This window comes from Zingiber officinale, chromosome 2B (genome assembly GCF_018446385.1).
Source record: "Zingiber officinale cultivar Zhangliang chromosome 2B, Zo_v1.1, whole genome shotgun sequence".
NCBI lineage: Eukaryota > Viridiplantae > Streptophyta > Magnoliopsida > Zingiberales > Zingiberaceae > Zingiber > Zingiber officinale.
In genome coordinates, this window is record NC_055989.1 from 36,374,572 (window position 1) to 36,382,758 (window position 8,187).

Genomic DNA, 8,187 nt, shown 5'->3' on the forward strand with positions numbered 1-8,187 from the left:
TTTGCTCGGGTCAAGGGTTGCCGGTTTGAGGCTCGGCTTGGACATTTTTTGTCAAAACTTCTTTCTTTTGGTAAAAATACCAAACGACCTCCAAAAATTGTGTAAAAATACTCTAAAAATTTCTAAAAATCTCTAGAATTTTTCTAAAGAATTTATAGATTTTAATATGATCTTTTAGGACTCCAAATCATGAAATTTGGGGTGTTACAACTTACCAGAACCTAAGGTTACACCCTTAGGGTTTTCTCCACTGGCTTCACTCACCAAGACTTAGTATTCGACTACTCAGGGATCGGGTCCTCCAGACTTATTCACCTGGCTTCCACGATCTACCGAGATTTCCCTTGCCTCAGTATTCGACTACCCAGGGATCAGGTCCTCCAGACTTATTTAATGCACCTGCTTCCACGACATATCAAGATTTTCCTTGCCTAGCCTACAACTAGGACTTCCCTTGCCTAACCGTAGTTAGGACTAGTCACTCTGACTTCCCACCCTTGCCTAGCCACGACTAGGACTTTCCATGATCAAGCTCCATTAAACTTACTTAAACATATTTGTCGGACATTAAAACCTTGGAGGTCGATTGCACCAACAAAATCTTATCTCAATTTGACCCACATATAAAGAACTAAAAGTCAATGTCTCATTTACAATATACCCCTCTACAATAGATCCTTCAGTTCTTTCTTTATTATGAACATATATTTTTAGTCTGCTCAAATATCGTTTAAAGGGATACATCCATCGTGACAAAACAAGTCCAACTAACATGACTTCATGGGGTAAATGAACTGCCAAATGAACCATAATGTCAAAATATACTATAGGAAATATTCGTTCCATCTTACACAATATGAAGATTATTTCCTCCTCAATTTTACATAAGTCCACTATGTGTAAAGATCTTGTAGTTATAGTTTTAGAAAAATCACATAACTCAATTAGTGTGTTGCATATATCTTTTGGGAAGAGTTTTCGTTTAGCCACTGGAAGTATTCTTTGCAACAAGACATGACGATCTTATGATTGTAGTCCATGTAACTTTCCATCAGTTATATTCACATTTCTAGATATATTAGCAGCATATCCATCAAGAAACTTCACAGATTTTAAAAATTGAAAAATCCATGCCTTTCTTCCAATGCCAATGCGTAACTTGCATATGGTTTACTAAATTTATCTTCAACTTTCTTTAAATGCAATTCACTTCTAATCCCCATATCATACAAGTCTAACTTTTCTTTAAATGTATCTTTTGACTTTTCATCTATATTAAATAATGTGACAACCAAAACGTTACATATGTTTTTTTTTCAATATGCATCACATTTAAATTGTGTCTCAATATTAAATCTGACCAATAATTTAACTCAAAAATATATATACTTTTTTACCCAATTAGTATCATCCAAAGATTGCTGCTGCTTTTTTATTTAATGTTGGATGTTTACTGAATGTCACCTGTGGTAATGTATCTAACTATGCTAAAATCTCATAACTACTAAATCATCGTGGTGGTTCTTGTTCAACCTTTCCATTGAAAATCTCATTTCTGCGTCATGGGTACTGCACATTCAAGAATCGACGGTGGCATGTGTAGACATATTTTAGTCCATAATCTTTGAGATTTAGGTGGCGTTTGGTTTAGAGGTTTGGGAATAAGGGAATGAATTCGTTCCCAAACCTTGTGTTTGGTTGATGAGAATGGAATCAAGATTTTGGAATGAAACCAAAAAATTTGGGTATGGATGAAACTCATCCCCTCCCATGGGTTTTGATGGAATGGGAATAAGAATTAAGTTTTGGACGAAAATACCTTTAGTATATTTGTTCAATTTTTCTTTCATTTCACTCTCTCTTCTTGTTTTCTCTCATCATATCTTCTCTCTCCTCACTGTATCATTATATTTTCTCTCTCAACATATTTTCTCTATTCTTATTCTCTCTCATCACACATTCTCCATCATTTTCTCTCTGTATTCTCTCTCATCACACACACTTTCTCATTATTTTCTCTCTCTTCATTCTCTCCTCATTTTTTCATCATGCTTTCTCTCTCCTCAATCTCTCTTACCATACTCTCTCTATATTTTATCTTATCACACTTTTTTCTCTCTCTTCATTCTCTTTCATCACACTCTCTCTCCTCATTCTCTCTCATCACACATTCTTTACCATTTTTTCTCTATATTCTCTCTCATCACACACTCTCTCTCATTATTTTCTCTCTCTTCATTCTCTCCTCATTTTTTCATCATACTTTCTCTCTCATCACACTTTCTCTCTCCTCAATCTCTCTTACCATACTCTCTCTCTCCATATTTTCTCTGATCACACTTTCTCTCTCTTTATTCTCTTCCATCACACATTCTCTCTCCTCATTTTCTCTCATCCCACTTTCCCTCTTTTCATTTTTTTCCATCGTATTTTCTCTCTCATCACATTTTCTCATCATACTTTCTCTCCTCAATCTCTCATTTTCTCTCATCACGCTTTCTCTCTCTTTATTTTTTTCCTATCGCTCTTTCTCTCTCAACATACTTTCTCTCATCATACTTTTTCTCTTCTCATTCTCTCCTATTACGCTCTCTCTCCTCATTTTCTCTCATCATACTTTCTCTCTCTTCATTTTTTCCCATCACACATTCTCTCTCATCACACTTTCTCTCTCATCATATGTTTCGCTCACATTCAACTTTATTTTCCATTTAATTTTTCTCTTATTTTCCTCTAAGGATAAAAGTGAAAATTTAGGTTCATTCCGATTGAAAATATTCAACTAACCAAACATTATTTTTAAGAATGATACTCAAGCTTATATTCATTCCCATTCCATAATACTATGATACCCATTCTCATTCCGATTCCTAGGAGAGAACCAAATGCCACCTTAGTTTTAGCTTTATATACTGGACATGCTTTATAAGCCTTTGTACTCCATCCATATATTGGAAAGTCATGAATGGTCCACATCATAGTAGCATATAATTGAAATATTTGTTCAGTCGATGTATCATATGCTTCCACCCCATCATCCCATAATACCTTCAGTTCGTTGATCAAAGGTCGTAAGTATACATCTATCTTTTTCCTTGGTAATTTAGGCCCAGGAATTAAAAGAGACATAATAAAGTATGACAACATCATCATTTCCATGACGGCAAATTATAATTTATGAGTATAACATGACACATACTATAAGAATTTGGCATGTTTCCAAATGGATTAAAACCGTTATAATTTTGTGTATCACTAGTAAATATTTCACGTGATATGTCAAATTCTTTCTATGATTCACTATCTGCTGGGTGCCTTAATACACCATAGATTTCAACTGCTTTTCTTTATTCCATCTCATATCTTTTGTTGAATGTTTCATAATAAACAACCGGTTAAGTCTAGGCTTCAAAGGAAAATATTGAAGAATTTTTCGAGCATTCTTCTTCTTATTCATCTCAACATATTTATATCTGGGCTCCTTATATACTAGACATGTATCTTTATTCTCGTGCTCATCTCAAAATAATATACAATTATTTTTATATACATGTATTTTCTTGTATGTTAATCTTAACTGTAAGATCTAACATGCTTTGACTGTTTAAATTGGGAATTAGTTTTTTAAGGTTAGCTCGTTGTTATTAAAGACAAGTGTAAATTGAGGATGAAAGGAACGTAAGATTTAAAAAGAAAAAAAAATAGAAGGAAAGAATGATGATAATTTAAATAGGGTTTATGTAAATTTTATCTAAGGTTCTAGAATTATGAGTAGAGCGCTTAGTTAATACCTATACTAAGTTTCCAGGCCAAATTAGAGTACGGGATTACTAAGGATACATGGAGCCCCATTTCATGGGGAAGGGGATAATGACCTAGTGATGGGAAAACGGGAAGGGAAGGGGGAAGCGACGATCGGAGGGGGAGGGCGAGAGCTGTCGACGGGCGATTTTTGTGGGGAGAACGTCGACGGCGGCACAGATTCCTCTAGGGGAGAGAGCTTCCAACGACAAGGCAAGTAGATTTCCAATGTGTATTTTTCCAGTAAGGTTTTTCTATCACGTGTTTCTCTTCTTTCTGTTGCAGTTTTGGGAGAGGTTGTTCGGTTTCGATGATTACAGGGTTTTCTAGTAATGCGTTTTGTTCTATTGAAACAGTTTTGGTTGTTGTAGTCCGATGTTTGCTTTGCTTTCTTGCACTGCCTTCATGAAGGTTCCTTTCTTTGTTTATTGATCGGATTTAGGAAGGTAGGGATTCAGATTTGTTGTGGGATTTTGTTCCGCAAGTTCGCTATGGATTTCGGGACAGATTGGGAGTTGAGGTTTTGGTTGTGATGTGTTTTGTTCTTTGAGGATGGTTTCAATTTGCTGGACCGATTGGGATTGATGTTTGGAGTGTGATGCGTTATGTTCTCTGAGTTGGCTTCAGCTTGCTGGACAATTGGAGTTGATGTGTTTGTTGTGCTGGGTTTTGCTCCATATGTGGGTTTCAATTTTTGGATGGTTAGTAGTGTTGCGTCAGTTGTATGTGTGTGTTCTTACTCCTTGTGACAATTTCAGATTGTTGAACAAAACGGAAGGGGGAATTGGGTTTTGGTGCGTACATGTTTCTTATAGCAATATAGGATTCCTTTTGTTATTGGAATGAATATGGGAAGGCAAGTTTCTATGGTTGAAGTTGTGTTCTTTGTTTTCGGTAACTCAAGTTTTGGGGACAGGATTAGTAGAATAGAATTTGATGTGGATGATGTAGTTGTTCTTTTCAATAATTCCTTTAGATTTCCAAGTGGTATGAACAACGCATGTTTCCTTGTATGGTATGATAAGATTGAGTATGTATCTCCTATAAAGATAACTAGAATATTATGCACATAAGTGGTGATAGTATGGGATGAGTGTCTCGGTATGATCTCTGCGGAGGGCCCTTCTAAATCTGACTGATAATGCAATGTATGATGACTTTGGCTAGGCATATGTAAGCTTCCCTAGGAGGTACCTCCCAACGATTCATGTTTATAGACCAAATGAATGTGCTTAACAAATGGTCACCACATTTGCATCATGTTTATTCTTGCCAGGGTATGTTTAAGTATTTTTTTTTTAGGTGTAAGTTATACTTGATGTTTTTTGATGTGCGTAGATTATGTACACTTTTATGTCTGTTTTGATGCACATCTACTTATATTTTATGAGCATAGTTTATGTTTATTGCACCCTATATCATGATGATGTTATATTTCCACTTCTTTTGTTCGGAGATTTGCTCTTTGCTTGTTATGATTGATAGAACACGATTTAGAGTGAAAACGGAGCAAAAGACACACATTGAAGTAATTAGAGAAGATCAAGCTCAGGCCGTGTGGAACCACACGACCGTGTGATCTTGCCCGTGACAAAGCAATTTTCAGCCGTGTGAACTCACATGACCATACCACACATTAAAGAGAAGAAGACTATGGCCATGTGAATCCACACGGCTGTGTGGACTTTCCAGAGCCGAAGCAGACCACAGCCATGTGGCCCAACCAGAGAAAGAGAAAGGCATAGCCATGTGATTCCATATGGTTGTGCCACTCATCCAAGAGCAAACAAGACACGGTCATGTGGATCTAAACGATCATGTGACCTTAGCCAAGGTTGAGAAGACACCGGTTGTGTGGATGCCACACTGTCGAGACACGGTCCGTGCCAGGCCCGTGCCTTGCCCTATTTAAAGAATTTTTCTCCCTTTTTTTAGGGATCTTTGGCTTGGGGCTCGCCCCCATTCCTTGGAGAAGGGTTCACCCCCTTGGGGGAACTCAAGATCTTCCATCTTCTTCACTGATCCGTCCATCTCTAGAGCAAGGAAACGCTTCCAAGGACGCTACGCTTTAAAGATAAGCATCTCTTCTTTCTATCTCCATGTATTGAGTTGTAGTTTGTTTCTTTCTTCATCTTTGGATTGTATCTCCCTTGTAATAGAGTAGATTCTCCAGATGTAGGATGTAGTTATAATGTGTTGTGATGTATGAACTATGTATTTAAACATTTTCCTATGTAATGATGTGCTTATATCATGTTCTATATATGTTGTGCCTTGAATGTGTTTGACGAAATATGTGTGAGGTCAGTTCATGTAGATGTGAGGGATTTGTCTCTATATTAAGGTTGCTACTAGACTAGATAATTGGGGGATCCTTAGTGACAGAGGATACTCATTCAACCGGATATCTTATGCCTTTAGTGACAGAGGATATCGATATTTACCTACTTTCTAGAGTCAAAAGATCTTAACATAGAGACTAATCCTTGTTAGAGTATTCTAATTGGAGTGGATACTCTAGTGCTACCGTTAGGAAGTACGTTAGATAACTCTAGTGATTGTATGACCTAGGGGTTTGCGACAGAGGGTAACTCTTTAATCGGACTTTCTAGAATTGCTTCGTTATTTAATAACGTTAGAACTTAGGTAGACTCTCCAGTGCGACTTTTGCGGAATTGTGTCAGACTTTAGTTAGAAGCCCTACACAAGTGTAAGCATAGAGTTAAGGATATGAACAATGTATAGGGACATTAACTAGCATCATAATGAAATCGAATATCTTAGGATCTATCATCCATCCCCTTTTTAGATCACCTCTTATTCCTTCTCTCTCTCATTCTCCTTAATATTTCTCTCAATCTCTCTCTTCCAACCAAACGTTCAATTGTCTAGATATCTTACCATGTGAAGTCAATTAGTGCTTAATCAACATTCCCTGTAGGTTCGATATTTTTTGTACTACTAACAACGTAATCGTGCACTTGCGGTTCATAATAAGTTTTTGACACCGTTGTTGGAGATTATTTTTTATTAATATTAGCTTATTAGTATATGAGTTATTCTAGACTTGTTAATAGTTTTTTTTTCTTATTTGTGTTTATTTCTGCATCTACTTTTTTTTGTTATTAGTTTATAGTTTAGTTTTTTTTTAATCAAAATTGTTGTATTTACTTTCTTGTTTCCATTAAACATTTTATTTCTTGTCTTTAATTTTATATTTCTACGTTTCCTCATAATTTTTTTTAGATACTGTGAGCACTAACATGTTAAGCAGATCCTTAAGAGAATTCTCTGTACTCATTTTTGTAAGATTTTTATCTTTAATTGTGCAACATCATATCGAGGCAAAAAATTTTCAACTAGACCTAGAAATAATAACCATGATATAAGGTCACAAATTTGGAAAAGAAATATCGGAAAATCCATACTTCCACCTTGAAGAATTCCTAGAGCTTTGCGATATGGTAAACTGTGAGGGTGTCTCAATGGATGCAGTTCAATTGATGACATATCCTTTCAGTATCAAAGATAGGGCAAAGATTTGGTTTAATTTTCTCCATCCTCAAAGCATCACGAGTTGGGTATAATTGGATCAACAATTTCTGAATCACTTTTCCCCTCCAAGTAGAACGGTTTACATGAGAAATTGCGTCACAAATTTTGCTCAGGCAGATGGAGAATCATTATTTGAAGCATGTGATAGATTTAAGAGCCTACAAAGACAGTGCCCTCATCATGGTTTGGAAAAATGGCTAACTCTGCACATATTTTATAGGGAAATTTCTTTCTCAGATAAGAGTTTATTAAATTCATTAGCTGAAGGCTCTTTTATGAACAAAAGTGTAGATGAAGCATATACATTAATTGATCAAGTAACATTAAATCTCTAAGAATGGTCAGATAGAGGTTGGATGAAATTTTTCCTGAGAACATCAGAAGTGCAAGTTATGAAGTTAAAAGAGTCTGTCAAATAAAATGCAGTTCAACCTTTTAAGATTTTGAAAAATCACAAGTCATAGAATGAGAGGTTTAAACAGTTAGAGACAAGTATTGATAGCATAGTTTCAAAATGATTCAAGCATGACCTCTCTCCTACACAGATAAGGTCTAGTGAACAGTGTAATGATATTAAGTTGAGAAGTGGTAAGAACCATGAAGAACTTCTGGAGAATGACTTGTATAGAATTGAGGAGGAGAACAATGAAAGACCACAAAAACTTAGTTCTATTACTCCAGAAAGTGCCCACAGGCCACAAGTATCTTTACCTCAATGATTGATCACACCATCACTAGATAAACAAGTTGAACCTCCGCCACAAGTTGAAAGGGAATATGGGGAAATGAAAGATCAATCCTCCCCAAAACCTCCAATAAGGGTTCCTTTTC

At 36.0% G+C, this 8,187-nt stretch overlaps 1 non-coding gene across 1 annotated transcript; it reads right to left on the reverse strand.

Moving 5' to 3' along the window:
• Positions 1 to 7,437: 7,437 nt before the first annotated feature.
• Positions 7,438 to 7,543, reverse strand: LOC122049868. Its single transcript, XR_006131118.1, has one exon. It is a non-coding gene; the product is annotated as a small nucleolar RNA R71 (small nucleolar RNA).
• Positions 7,544 to 8,187: the final 644 nt, after the last annotated feature.